This window comes from Prenolepis imparis, unplaced genomic scaffold (assembly GCF_030444845.1).
Source record: "Prenolepis imparis isolate NDT839.2.m4 unplaced genomic scaffold, iyPreImpa1.0 SCAF_16, whole genome shotgun sequence".
Taxonomy (NCBI): Eukaryota; Metazoa; Arthropoda; class Insecta; order Hymenoptera; family Formicidae; genus Prenolepis; species Prenolepis imparis.
In genome coordinates this window covers 1,922,098-1,938,427 of record NW_028141174.1, presented here as the reverse complement: position 1 = coordinate 1,938,427, position 16,330 = coordinate 1,922,098, and positions in this window count along the sequence as shown.

The following is a 16,330-nucleotide window of genomic DNA, read 5'->3' as shown; positions in this document are numbered from 1 at the left end:
CTGTCAAATAACCAAATCCTCTTTCCCCAATCTTTTGCGAATTTCCTTTTCCCAATTCCCCACACCTGTCCCATTATCGCCGCTCCTTTTTTCACTCTATCTCTTATTTGCGCTTCCTGCCTGCCATTATATTTTATTACATATCCCAGATATTTAAACTCACCTACTTCTTCTATTTCCTTTCCTTTCCACCTCCATTGTACTCTCTTCCATCTTCCTCCCCCTTTCCTACATCTCATGACTTTCGTCTTTCCCACATTTAATTCCATCCCCTTCTCTTCTAAGTACCTCTCTAATTTTCCTATTATTCCCTTCATCCCCTCCTCGTCCTCCGCCAATATTGCAATATCATCCGCATATGCCAAGGTATATATCCTTCTCTCTCCTAACCTTACTCCTCCCCATCCCCCTTTCCCTAGAAAATCATCTATGTCTGCTAACAGCAACGTAAACAAACTTGGGCTCAACGGACATCCTTGCCTAACCCCTTTAACTGTCCAGAATTTTTCTCCTTCCTTTTCTCCCACCCTTACTCTGCTACTTGTTTCCCTTAAGATTTCTTTGCATCTTCTCACTAACCCTTCTCTTACCCCTCTCTTCCTCATCGCCTCTATCAGTTTTCCCCTATCTACCGAGTCGAAGGCCGCCTTCATATCCACAAATAGAATCATAATTTTCCCTCCCTTCCTGTTTACCTGCCTATTGATCAAATAATTCAATGTGTAAATATTATCTATAGTCCTCATCCCTCTCCTGAAACCTGTCTGACTCGGTGGTAGCAGTCCCTTCTTTTCTATATCTTCTCTTAATCTTTCCGCCAAAATTGTTGCATATACTCTGTAAGCCGTCTGTGTCAACGTCACCCCCCTATAATCTCCCACCTTCTCTCCCTCCCCCTTCTTAATAATCGGCACTATATCCCCCATTTTCCAATCCTCCGGCCACCCTTCCCCTCTCCATACCTTCCTACATATCTCCCATAATCCCTCCTCTATCTTCTCTCCTCCATACTTCCATACTTCGTTCGCTATCCCATCTCCTCCTATCGCCTTCCCATCCTTCATTTTATTTATTGCCTTTTCGAATTCCTCTTTCCCTAACTCTTCTTCCTCATCTTCTCCTTCTCCTTTTCCTCCTCCCCATACCGTTTTCCACCCCACCCCTCCTAATAACCCCCTAAAGTACTCATCCCACTCTTCCATCTCTATTCCTTCATTTACCCTTTTCCTTCTTCTCCTCTCCTTATTTACTACCTTCCATAGCTGACTCTCCGTTTTTGCCTCACTTACTTCCTTCTCCCATCTTTCTATCTCCTCTTTTTTCTTTCCCTCACACAAAACTTTATACTCCCTTTTCATTTCTTTATACCTCCTTCCTTCTCCCCCCTCTCTTCTCCACCTTTTCATTTCCCTTTTAACTTTTTCCTTCTTTTCTCTACATTCTTCGTCCCACCATCCTCTCTCCTTTTTGCCTCTCTCCTTCCCTTCTATCCTCTCTAATGCTTTCTTAATTTCTCTCTTTAATCCATTTCATTCTTCTTCAATCCCTCCTCCATTTTTTGTTTCCCTCTCAAAGGCTTCTCTAAACTCGTTCCTTCCTTCTTCTGTCCAATCTCCTCTATTTAATCTCCACCTGCCTTTGTTCCCTCTTAAACTTCTCCTTTCTCCTTCTATCCATACTACAACTGGTCTATGATCCGAATCCATCCTGTCCTCTACTCTAAACTTTATCACTCTTTCCCTCGTTCTACTGTTTCCTATCACATAATCAATCACCGAATTTCCCCTCTCTCCCACATATGTCCATTCCCCTTCCTCATCTCCCTTATAGTTCCCATTAAGAACCGACCATCCCTGCTCTTCTAAAAAGCTACATAACTTCTTTCCCTCTCTATTAATTTTCCCATCTTTTGAATTCCTTTCCTCTTCTATACTTTCTTCCTCTACTATTCCTCCCTCTCTCCCTATCCTGGCATTAAAGTCTCCTCCTATTATTGTTCTCCCTTTTTCTCCTTTCTCCTCCGTCCATTCCTTTAACTCTTTCAACTTCTTCTCCATGTCATTATTAATGTATACCTACCACTCTCCATTCCTCATCACCCAACCATACTTTTATACTCATCAAACCTTCCCTATCTTTCCTTTCCCTCTCTCTTTCCATTCTTATTCCTATTCTAATTCCTATTATCATCCCCCCCATTGCCCTTCCTTTCCTGTTCTTTCTTCCCGCCCATTGCTTCGTCCACGTATATCCTTTCGGCAGTCTCATATTAACTCTCTCCCATCCTTTACTATCTATCCACGTCTCACATAAAACTATCACGTCCCATTCCTCTAATCCTTTCCAAAAATCTCTATCTTTGTTTCCCAAACCTGCTACATTCCAGAATCCTATCTTATATACTCCTTTTTCCCTTCTTCTCTCCCTTTCCCTCTCTTCCCTCTCTTCCTCTTGCTTTTTCTTCTCCTTCTCTCCTTCATCCCCTTCCCCCACTCCTCCTCCATATTCCCTAACGTCCTCCTTCTTCCTCTTTATTTGCCCCTTCTTTGTTCCCCCTTTCTTTCCCTTTCCTCTAATACCTCCCTCCTTTTCCTCCCTCTTCCATCCTTCAATTCTTCCTCCTCCTCATCCCATACCCATACCTCATTTCCTATCCATAATTTTCCATACCCTATCCTCACTCTCTCCCCTCTCTTTTCCTCCTCCCCTGCCAATTGTCTTAATTTCCATTTTATCTTCCTTTCTTTAAACGTTTGATCCTCATCTATCCATATTTCCTTCCCTTTCAACTTTTTCTTATTCTCTATAATCCTCATTTTATCTTCCTCTGACTTTACTCTAACTATCACCATCTTCCCCTTCTCCTCATTCCCTGCCTTTATTTCCCTTACTTCCTCAATTTCTACCGTCGCTCCTATCTCTCTACATATCTTTTCCACTCCTTCCCTAATCTTTCCTTTCTCTTCTTTAATTCCTTTGAAAATTAGATTTTTTCTTTTCTTTTGTCTTTCTTCCCTTTCTATACTCCCCTCTATCTTTTTAATCCTCTCCTCTAATCCCTCTCCTGTCCTAGTTTCCTTTACACTCTTTTCTAATCTATCTATTCTCCTCCTCATCTCCTCTCTTTCCTCTTCCCATTTCTCCTCTTTTCTTCTCATCTCCAATTTAATCCCTTCTATCTCCCTCTTTATTTCCTCCATACCATCCTTCACTTCTTCCCTCCCTATCTTCCCTTCCTTCTTTAGATCCTTGATCTCCTTCAAAATCAATCCTACCATATCCTTTTGTGCTTTTTTAGTTGTCCCCTCCTTCATCCCCTTCCTCCCCTAAATCCTCTCTCGATCTCTTAAGCCACCCATCTATCGCTCCTGTTGCTACTACACTACCTTTTCTCCCTATTACTATCTGTCCTACTTTCCCTTTCGGAGTTACACTTCCTGTCTCCTCCACTTTCTCTACTACCATGCTTGTCTCCATCTCTCTTCTTCGTATACTTAATTTCCCTTATCCTTTATTAATGTCTCTCAAATTTCCCTAGCTGTTTCGTTTCGCCTAGTTCCCACCAGATTTCGCTCCCTCCTTTCTCACTTCACACGCGCCTCTACTCTCTTCTTATTTCGTGCCTACCGTTACCTTGCCTACCTCTCTACTTTCCTCTCTTTTTCCCTCTTATCTTTTCTCTCCTTATCCCACCCTTATTTCTTTCACTCCACACTCACCTCCACTCTCAAATCACACACCTCTTTATCTCACACACCCTCTCCAACTCTCAGATCGCCTCTCAAAACTCGCAGCTCACACACACGTGTCACTCTCCTAACCTACCGGAAACGGAAGTCCTGATTTCATAATCATATTCTTCTAATTTCAATCTTCAGCGGATTAATCTTGATCCGGGATCGTTTACGTTGAAAAGCCATACCAGGGGTTTGTGATCCATAATGATTTTAAATTTCGTTCCATAGACATATGGTCTAAAATGTTTCACGGTCCATACGATCGCTAGTAATTCTTTTTCTGTTGTGTTGTAATTTTGCTCTGCGCGAGATAATACTCTGCTTGCGTCAGCGATGGGTCGGTCGTTGCCTATCGGTCCCTGTGACAGCACAGCTCCGATTGCATAGTCGGAAGCATCTGTGGTCACATTAAATTCTTGACTGAAATCTGGATATTGTAGCACTGGTGCTGTCATTAGTTTTTCTTTTAATATATCGAATGCTATTTGTTGTTCGCTATTCCACGCGAATGTTTCACTTTTCTTCGTTAATTTTGTTAGAGATTTCGCGGTTCTTGAAAAATCTTGTATAAACTTGCGATAATATCCGGCTAGTCCGATGAATGACTGGATGTCTTTTACTTTTCTCGGTGTCGGAAAGTCTTTTATCGCTGTTAATTTTGATGGATCCGGTAATATTCCATTTTCGGAGATAATGTGTCCCAGATATATTACCTCCTTCCACAGAAATTCACATTTATCCGGTTGTAGCTTCAGGTTGTGTCCTCGTAGTCTCTGCAGGACTTCTACGAGTCTTCGGTTATGATTCTCCAGACTAGATCCGTAGATAACGATGTCATCTAAATAGACTAGACATCTGAGCCCTTGTATTCCAGTAAGTACTGAATTCATCAGGCGTTGGAAAGTTGCTGGCGCATTCTTCAGTCCAAACGGCATTCGGTTAAATTCGTAATGTCCGTAAAGGGTTGAGAAGGCTGTCTTGCTTTTATCCTGTTTCGTCATTGGTATCTGGTGATATCCTGATGCCAGATCCAAGGTGGTAAAATATTTGGCGTTTCCCAGCTGATCTAATATATCTGTGATATTTGGCAGCAGGAATGAATCGCCTATCGTTAAATTATTTAACCGCCTGAAATCTACAACTATCCTTAATTTCGGTTTTCCGGATGTATCTGCTTTTTTCGGTACTACTAGTAATGGCGCGTTCCATTGACTAATGCTTGTCCAAATAATACCGGCCTCTAACATTTCTTGCACTTGTTTGTTTACTTCTGCCTTGTGTTTCTCCGGCAGACGATACGGTCGTACATTGACCAATGATGTGTCAGCGCACGTGGCTATCTCGTGTTTCACTGTCGCGGTGCAGCTCAGTGACTCTCCGCCCAAAAGAAATAAGTCACTATATTCTTCGCTATCCTATGTATTGCCTGTCGTCCTTCTGAGTTGAGGTGCTCTGTCCTTAGTAATTGTCATATTTCTCTGTTCCTTTCGGACGAATATTTCGGAGTTTCTGTTCCTATACCGTTTATTTCGTGCGTTGGTGTTATGTTTATGTCATCTATTGTTATCAATGGTGTTTTGATTTCGACGATCTGGTCGGTGGTATTGATGACGCTAATCGGACATTCGAAATTTTCCGATTCGACTAAGCATCGCCCTATATAGATTCTAGGTGTGATTTCCTCGGCTCTTACGATTTCTATGCTATTTAGATTTGTAGCGGCCCGTACTATCGTTTCGCTGCGCGGTTGTAACCGGATCTTATCGTACGGTTGTAGGTTTAACACGGCGTCTCCTATGGTAAGTTCCCGTTTCTTAAAATCGCAGTTGGCTTCATGCTTCCGCAAAAAATCTATCCCGAGGATTCCTTCATATTCCATGGGAAAATCGTTTTTGACGACGTAAATTGTTTTATTTTCCTCTTGTCTAAGTTGATTGTTGCATGTATTTTTCCTGCTGTCTGCGCTTTATGTCCTGTTATGCTAATGAGTGTAATTTTTTCTCTATATATTAGTGTATCGTCTTTTAAAGGTCGGCAGGCGACCCAGGCAAACTCCAAATTTATGTTGGAGACCTCACGCGGTGACAACGCGAAACTCCGATTTCAGTGTTGCCAACGCTAAGAAACTAACTCTCAGGTTTTATGTAATGGTGTATGTCTGTACACGTACACACACCATTGCATTGCTCACGCGGACGCACGGTAAAGAGACAAGGATCGATAATCACGTTATCCTTGTTCCTCTACCGTGCTAATCACGTGACATGCTACACGCGAGATATGGCCTGAAAATGCTTTCTGGCCTTCTGTAGCAGAAGGCAGTAACGTAGCAAGACTAATAAGCACTCGTTTGTTGTTAATTTTATATATGCTTATGTATATATGTGCATCAAAAATTTATATGTTTCCAAATTGTACAATGATGTATAATAATAATAAAATAATAATTCGTAGCGTTAACTAATACACAGCATGTAAGACGCGGGCGCTTATTAGGCTTGGCAATTTATTGCTTTTTCACTTATACTTTTCATTGATATTTTTTATGTATCGTCAGCGCGATAGAGAGATAATAGGAAAATCTTGTTTCATTATCCTGTAGCAATTATAGATTGGCGAATATGTTGAATCTTTATTTCTTTTAAATTATTGATGTTATTGTATAATCTCTACTCCATAAATACTTATAACGTGAAAGAACTTTTAGGAGTAACGTATGATGGCTCAATGAAAGAATAATTTTCAGCCTGTCACCCAGAAAACTTGAGTTCAAATTTATCAATATCAATTTTTTTATAATACATTGGCATATACAAAAATTATTAAAAAATATATTTTGTAAAGGCGACAAACTTAAAAATTTTTAAATATTGAAAATATTATCATTTTTCAACTACACACATCTCAAGTAGCACAAGAATGTATAAAAAATGTAACTCATTTTCAAAGATATTTTTAAAATGTTAAAATAATGAGAAGTTCCTTTTTATTCATTAAAAAAACATTCATTATTTTAACACTATTTTTATTTAAAGTTTATTAAATATTTAATATTTCATTAATAAAATATTAATAAAATATTAATGAAATAAATACATATTTATTTTATTAGTATTTTATTCATATTTTATTAATGAAATTAAGTAAACGTTAAATTAATATTTATACGTATATTACATTAACGTGAAAATAAACGATTTTTTAATGAAAGGGATTTATTTTTATACTTTCTCTCTCTCTCTCTCTCTCTCTCTCTTTTCTCTGAGAGAAGACGTGTCAAACATCGCTCTGCAAAAGTGGTTATATAGTCAGGGAGAGTGGCGAAAAAGTATTGAAGTAATAGTTGCATAGACCGGGAATAGACATGAGTGTTATCTAACAGGAATATGCTGATTTGTGAACGTGAGAGTTATATTTCTTGTATGAGGCATCGAGATTTTACGCGACAGGTAGACATTAAAGGTGGACACAAAGCGCTGACGTGTGAATTTGGACAAAGGTAATTGACCGCCTATGCTGGTATTAACAGCTTCGGCCGGTAATTATCGATATGAACGATGAATATGACGAGTATCGATGCTCGGCATGTAAGAAGTCAATAAAAAATCAAGTTGTTGCATGCAAGTCTTGTGTTAAGCTGTTTTACCATCCAGGATGTGCAAGTAAACATAAAATTTATGATAGAAATCGCGAACTGGTGTCGTGTCCTGGCCCATTTGAGAAATTTACAATTGAAAGTGAAGCAGATATGAAGAAGGCACTGACAGCAGCGAGGAGCAGCAGGGAAAGACAAGGATCTACAGGATCTACGGGTTCGTTTACGACATCAAGCAGTGGAAATAGGATATCAGGAGCGAGTGGATCATCGAGTATTGAAAAACGTAAAAATAGATTGGCTTGTAAAAACTGTGAAAGAAATAAAAGACGAAACAGCATGTAAGAAGGAAATTAAAATGATGGTTAAGGAAATAGTTCGAGAAGAATTTGGAAGTATTAAACAAGAACTGGAAGACTTGAGAAGAATTATACAAGGAGGAGCGGGTGGACTGGCAGGAGGAGCTAAAGATGTTATAGTGAAGCAGTTAAAGAGAAGAAAAAAGAAAATATTATAATTGTCAAACCCAAGGTGCAACAGGAGAGTGAAGCAACTAAAAAACTGATAAAAGAAAAGGTAGATATCAAGAATATGGCTATGGGAATAACGAAGTTAAAAGGAAGTAAGGGAACAGTGATTCTCGGCTGTGAGACTGGAGAAGAAATGGAAAAGCTAAAGGCGACAATACAAGCCAAGCTGGGCGAGAATTTTAACGTTACTGAGTCACCGCGGATGAAACCTAAGATAAAAATTGTCAATATTGGCGAGGAAGAAATGGAGCTGAATGATGATGATTTAATAGGTACAATTAAGAACCAGAACAAAATTGACGCGAAAAATTAAGGCATTCATATGCGAATAGTGAAGAAAATAGTTAAAGAGAAAAGAAATGATAAAGATCAGTCCGGAAGAAGAGGAAAAGATGGTATCGTAATAATTGAAGCAAATGAAGAGGCTCATGAAGTAATGTTGAGCAAAGGGAAACTGAATGTAGGGTGGAGAAAGTGTCCTGCATTCAATCACATTAATATTAAAAGATGTTTAAAATGCTGGGGTTATTATCATATTGCAAAGAATTGTACGCGTAATGAAACATGTCACAAATGTGCAGGAAATCACAAGGTGAGTGAATGTACAGCGACAAAGAAAAGATGTATAAATTGTATGTTTAAGATTCAAACATACAATTTGAAAATAAATGATGAGCATGGCGCACTTGATCCGGAATGTCCGACTTTCAAGAAGGCGATACAGGAGGAGAAGAGGAGGGCCGGCTGGGAGGAAGATAAATAGCAACTACAGAAGGAAATGGAATTAATACTATATACAAATGCGCAGAGTTTGATGGCCCATAAAAACGCGATACAGCATCAGATTATGAAAAAAATGAATCCTGCGTTCATAGCGTTATCAGAAACCAGAGTGACAGTTGAAATTGAAGACTGTGAAGTGAACGTACCGGGGTATAGTATGATTAGATGTGATGCTGAAAACAGAAATACAGGAGGGGTTCTTTTATATGTAAGGGACGATATTAAATATGAGATGGTATTAGTAAAAAAGTTAGAAGCGAATTGTTGGTGTGCTGCGATTGAGATGAAAGATAAATTGTATAAAGGAGTGATAACAGTAATATATCATTCACCGAGTTCATCACATGGTGATTTCGTGAGATTTCTGGAGGATATAATAGAAGAATTAATAATACGGGGAGAATGTATAGTAATCAAAAGAAATGCCATTATATAAATGGTAAAATTCTTTTGACACCGTAAATAATACATCTGACTGTAAGTTCTTCTATACTTTTGTATCCAATTATAACCATGCCATAATACTGTATGTTTAAAATATTGTAATAACTGTTTCAGTTCACATTTGATAATGACCTAAACCTAAGGTCGAAACGTTATGAATTTTATCTAATAAATGAATTCAAAATTAGTCCAGTTTTTGGTCGTCATTACAAACTTCCTTCTATATTCTTTACGACTGGCGAATTTAAAAAAATATATTTATTATTATTTTTTAAAAAAATATATATTATTAGTATAAAAATGTTTGCAGACGATACGCTAGTGTATGTGACTGGAGGGAGTAGTGCGGAATTAGAAAGAAAAATGAATATGGCATTTGTTACAGTGGAAAGATGGATGAATACGAATAAGTTAAAAATGAACGCAGGGAATACGAAATATATGATAGTTCGAAGTATAAGAAAAGAACTGAGAGGTAACATTACACTGAAATGTTTGGATGGAACGGAGATAGAGCGTGTGGAAAGAATGAGATATCTAGGCATAATTATTGACGATAGGTTAAGATTTAAGGACCACTGTGATTATATGCTAAAGAAAATAGGGAAAAAAGTGAGTTTTTTAAATAGAATAGGTAACTTCATATCGGCATACACTAGATGTATTATATATAAGTCAATCATAGCGCCTCACTTTGAGTATTGTGCGACGCTGTTAATTGATATGGGAGAAACACAACTGAATGAATTGCAAAAAGCGCAAAACCGGGCCATGAGGGTCATATTGCAATGTGATAGATATACCAAAGTGGAGAGTATGCTTCAAGCGTTGCAGTTTATGTCCATAAGACAGAGGCTGAATTATAATGTGTGTATATTTATCTTTAAGATTTTAAAGAATATGTTACCGGAGCAATTAAGAAATAAGTTAACAATAGTGGGAAATGAGAATGAAAGACAGACAGGGCAAGCCGGGGACATTGTAGTACAGTTTCGTAGAACAACGAGTGCACAGAAGAGTATGTTTTATGAGGGAGTGAAAATGTACAATGCCTTACCAGCTGAGATAAGACGAATCGAAGAACTGGAAGCGTTTAAGCGAGAGTTAAAGGAGTATATTGTAATTAATGTAAATTAGACTTGTATTTTACAAATAGCTGAGAAAGCTAATAAATATCAATCTCTCTCTCTCTCTCTCTCTCTCTCTCTCTCTCAGTGATTCGATCTCAAGGGCGCTCCTTTCGAGCAAGGAATCGCTTGATAAGAGGACCACTATTGAGGCAGCCTTTCGTGCATGCCGCGACGCCTTTATGGAGATCTCGGTCGTCTTATTAAATTTGCTTGAGGAGAGAACCACGAACGCGGGTGTCACCGTGCAGGATGTCAGGCGGGCGGTCTCGGAAATAATTGGAGAACACGGGGGTCTCTGTTCGTCCGGGGCTAAGACTGCAACCCATGAGGCCGAGGCTGCTCCTAAGCGGGTTAGATCCTTCGCGACGGTCGTGGGCTCCGCGGGAGCAGAGGTATGTGTCTCTGGAGGTCCTACTGTGGAGCTCGCCAACACTACCTGCTTCATGGTCGTACCAGCTTCAGGTCACGTGGCAAAATATCCGTCGTCTCAGGCTACGAAGGAGGAGTTATGCAGGGTTTTCAAGCCCTCGGATTGTGGCCTAAGGGTTAACAGAGTCACATATGTGCGTAAAAATGCAATCAAGATTGAGGCATTTTCGCCTGACTTGGAGAAGATTAGAGCTCATCCAGGCCTGCGGGCTGCGGGCTTGACTGTGCAGGAGAACATCAGGATTAACCCGAGATTGATTCTGCACGGAGTGCCTGCGAATATGTCGGCCGAAGAAATCAAAGAGGAGATCATTGCACAGAATCTCGGCAGTGACCTTGGGAGGGACCTGAAAGTTGTCTACATTTTTCCACCCAGACAAAACAAGCGTTTGACCAGCTGCATTTTGAAGGTCACGTCTGACATTCGACGAACATTGCTTGGAAACGGACGTATTTTTCTGAGATATGCGTCATGTCCCTTCGCTGATCATGTCAGAATCTTGCAGTGCTTCAGATGCCTCCGTTTCGGCCACCAGGCTAAGGAATGCAAAGAGAAGCCTGTTTGTGGACATTGCGCCGGAGGACACGAGATGAGAGACTGCCCGGATAGAGACAAGCCACCTGAATGCATAAATTGCAAGCAGCAGCAGGGCACTGACAATGACATCGCGCACATGGCCACGGACGGTAAGTTGTGTCCTGTTCTAGGCAGAAAAATCAAGGACAAGATAGCAAACACTAATTATGGTTAAACCGACAACTTTTGAAGAGGATTTCAGGATATGTCATGTGAACTGCCAGTCTTTGCACGCACACATTGAGGAGTTTCAACTCTTCTTCAACAAAAGCCTATATCATGCTATTTGTTTATCAGAGACATGGCTAAAACCGGATATCACGGACGGGATGATTAGACTTCCAAGTTATATCATCTTCAAGTGTGATAGAGTGGGGAGGGGCGGTGGAGTTGCCTTTTACCTGAATAACATGTTACAGGCCTCGGTAATCGCGAGTTCGGCGGGGTCACCTGCTGGAAGGCCAGAGTATATCATAGCGGAGATTGTCTTCAAGGATGCAGCCAAGTTACTACTTGCAGTGATCTACAGGCCACCAAACATTGACTTCCTAGACGAAGTTTTTCAACTTTTCTTGGAGCTGCAGACGGATTATAGCCATTCTATAATCATGGGAGACTTTAATGCCGACTTGCTCCAGACAACGTTCGACAGCCAGCAACTTAACACTTTTGTGGCGGCGTCTGGCCTTTATCTCGTCCCGTCCGGTCCTACCCATCACCTGAGAAACTCAAGCTCGCTCTTGGATCTCTGCATCATTGACGATGCGGACAAGCTCGTCGAGTGTGGTCAGCATGGCGTGGCCTTCCTGTCTGCTCATGACCTAATCCACATCAGATACGGCGTAAGGGTCGAGCGTCGGCGGGACAGGTTCGTGGCTTGTCAGGACTGGGGGAGTTTGGATGAATCTGCATTGCTCACTGATATTAACGACCTTGACTGGAGTGATCTTTATTCATCAAACAATATAGAGGAGAAGATCGACATTTTCAATGTAAAATTGTTGGAGATGCTAAACTCTCATGCCCCTCTAAGAATGAGACAATTCAGGAACCCTCCAGTACCATGGATGACGGAAGACATACGCCGGGCTATTCGTGAGAGAAATATTGCGAGAAGAGCATGGCGTAGAAGGAGACTGGGTCAATACTACGATCATTACAAGGTTCTACGAAATAGAACGCAAAGTTTAATACGAACCACAAAACGAGCTTATTACTTAAGCCTCTTCAAGGATGCGGATAAAGCCAACACGGTCTGGAGTACCCTGAGGCACTTGGGTTTGATTAGGGCCTGTGATCCTAATGTCAATCTTGCGGTCTCAGCAGGGCAGCTTGGCGAATTTTTTGTCGGTGATGCAGCCATGACTGATGATGAAGAACAACAACGATCTTTCTCGGATTTATTAGAAGGCAAATTTGACGACACGAGTCTTCACTGGACCTACATCACACGGCTAACTATAGTGAAATTAATCTCACAAGCAAAATCTAATGCAATTGGCTCCGATGACATCCCACTGAGGTTCGTTAAGCTGATCATGTACGTCATCGCACCGGTGCTGGAGCATCTTTTCAACCTTTCTCTGTCCACCGGAGTTTTTCCTATAATGTGGAAATCAGCACTTATTCGCCCCATTCCGAAGATTAAAAATCCGACAATGGCGCAGCACTATCGTCCGATTGCACTGCTGCCTGTATTATCAAAGGTACTGGAGCGAGCGGTCAGCGAACAGATCCGGGACTACTTGGAGGATTCCGGCTTAGTGGATCCGTGCCAGTCTGCTTATCGAAGATTTCACTCTACCCAAACGTGCCTCATACACATGCTGGACGAGGTGAGACAGGCTGCCGACAAGAGAATGATCACTGTGTCAATCTTCTTTGACTTCTCAAAGGCCTTCGATAGGGTGGACCACTTGACACTCATGACGAAACTCAGAAATATGAACTTCTCTGACTCTGCGTTGTCTTGGATCTACTCTTACCTGACGGGCCGCACGCAAGCAGTGAAGGACACAGCGACGGGGACGGTCACGTCTCGGTTTTTAGTCAGGATGGGCGTTCCTCAGGGTTCGGTCCTGGGACCGCTTCTTTTCATCCTATACTTGTCTGATTTTCGACACGTGCTGAGACATTGCAAGTATAATTTCTATGCCGACGACCTGCATATCTATCAACACTACGCACCTAATGAACTACCTGAGGCCATACATAGAATTAATAAGGACATCAATAATGTTATAGGCTGGTCGAACGCAAATAATCTACTACTGAATCCTAATAAGACACAAGCAATAATACTGGGCACTTCAAGATTCGTCAACTCTGTCTACAAGGCTCCCCCCAAGGTCATGGTCGGCTCAATGACGGTCCAGTTCTCAACGTCGGTAAAATATCTGGGTGTGATTATTTCCAATAATCTTTCTTGGGAAAAGCAGACTACTAACACGACCAAGAAAATCAGATCAGCTTTGTATCGACTCAAACTCAGCAAACATCTTTTTCCGGAGGCTTTGAGATTCAGACTGGTTACCACCTTGATTCTTCCTTACGTGGACTACTGCAGCGCTGCTTTTACAGACATGACGTCAGAACAAAATCTCAAACTACAAAGAGCCATCAATGCGTGCGTGAGGTTTATAGTCAATGCCAGAGCGGATGAACACATCACCCCTCACTACCGAAAACTTCGTATGCTCAAAGTCGATGCCAGAAGGACCTACTTTGTGGGTTGTCTTCGGATAGAGACACTAGAAGTTCTAAGGATATGCTAATCACCCCTCAATGTCGCACGGAGCTTTATAAACGGTCTTTTCGTTCGGTCGCGGCAAGGTTCTGGAACGGTCTGCCCGAATCAATCAAAAGTGCACACTCTCTGTCTGTTTTTAAACTGAGGCTTTACATGTATTTATTTGAACGCGCCTCTTGATAGGTCATGCTGCGCCTTCCTATGGTCATATTCTATAGTCTAATGGTCATAATCACCAACTCTCTGATTCGGCTGACATTTCCTTTCCGTTCATTTTCCTTCATTTCCTTCATTTCTTTTAACGATATTTTAATGCATTGTGTGTCTGTATTTCTATTTCTGTATTTCTACTGTTATCTTTATTTTATAAATAAGTCATATCTCTTATACACCAACACTCCATACACACTCGTCTCTACACATGAAATTACATATAAATTAAATTGTACTTACTTTTAAATAAGGCATATCTCTAATACACTAATACTCCACACACACTCGTCTTTACACATGAAATTACATATAAATTAAATTGTACCTATTTTTTGTATCAGTGTGATTTTCAGCGCTTGAGGGGACTTGCTCCCAGAGCGCTTAATAAATGTTGCTCTCTCTCTTGCTTGCTCTCTCTCTCTCTCTCTCTCTCTCTCTCTCTCTCTCTCTCTCTCTCTCTCATTTTTCGGTTGCTAGCTTCGTAGACCTGTCACTTTTTTTGGGATTGACTTGTTTTTCTCCGGCGACCTGTAATTTATTATGGATGAGTCTGACAAGGAGAGGAACAGTGGCGCGGGCACGCGGGGACAAGGCGACAGTGGCGTAGGCAGGCGGGGGCTCACTAGGACATCTTCATGCGCAATTTTAAACGTATCAGGTGGGTCGGAGAGAGTATCGACTCAATGTATGAATGCGTCGCGGGTGAATGCGCTTAGGGCAACAGTAAACAGACACAGCGATGCGATTTATAAGCTGCTTCTCTCTAGTAAGGAGACGCTTGAAAGGAGAGCGACAATCGAATCTGCCTTTAGAGTTTGCAGAGATGCATTTTTAGAAGTATCATCGGTTCTTATGGATGTCCTTGAAGTGAGATCTAGTAGCGTGTGTATCTCGGTGGATGAAATAAGGAGCGCGGTTTCTGAGGTGCTGGGAGAGCGGGAGCGAGACGGCTTGAATAATAAAGCGTGCGGAGGAAGTGCATCTGTTGTCTCCCCCACGGTGCAGTCAAGATCGTATGCATCGGTGGTGCTCCTCGGTGGGGCTCCTCGGGGGCCGAAGTTCGTGTTTCCGGGGGCCCTACGATTGAGCTTCCTAATACCACCAGCTTCATGGTTATGCCGGATAATGAGCATATAAACGGGTACACCTCATCTCAGGCGACTAGGGAGACATTATGCAGCGTCTTTAGACCGTCGGATTGTGGACTGCGGATTAACAGGATCTCTCTTGCAAGGAACAAAGGTGTGAGAATCGAAGCATTCTCACCGGATATGGCACGGATCAAAGCTCATCCGGGCTTAGCCAAGGCGGGACTTATAGTGCAGGAAAATCTCAAGGTGAATCCGAGGTTGATAGTGCGTGGCATTCCTGTCGGTATGGCCGCTGAGGATGTCAAGAGCGAGCTCATAGCACAAAATTTGAACCACAATGCCGAGAACGATTTGAAGGTCATTTACATATTTCCGCCTAAGACGAATGGACGCTACACTAGCTGCATCCTGGAGGTGACGCCGGAAATACGTAGTGTCTTGCTCAAGAATGGACGTATTTTTTTGAGGTATGCAGCGTGCTCTCTTGAAGATCACGTAAGAGTATTGCAATGTTATAGGTGTCTTCAATTCAGTCACATTGCTGCGAATTGCAAATCAGAGCCGGCGTGTGGTCATTGTGCGGGTGATCATGAGATGAGGGACTGCATTATGAAAAGCCAGCCACCGGTTTGTCGAAATTGCAAGCAGACGCGGACGCATGACCTCGACCATCAGGCCACCGATACTGGAAAGTGCTCTATTCTGAGTCGCAAAATAAAGGACAAAATAGCTGACATTAATTATGGTTAATCCGAATACCGTTTCTGATGGACTGAGGATCTGCCACGTGAATTGTCAGTCTCTGATGGCGCATCTTGAAGAATTTCAACTTCACGAGTGAAGACTACCATGTCATATGCATGTCAGAGACTTGGCTAAAGCCTGGAATCACTGATGCCATGATCGCATTATCTGGATACACTCTTCATAGATGTGATAGAGAGGGAAGAGTGGGAGGTGGTGTTACCTATCGGACACTTTCCGTGCGACGATTCTCAGCAGTTCTGCTGGAGTCCCCACCCACAGATCTGAATACATTATTGAGGAAATTT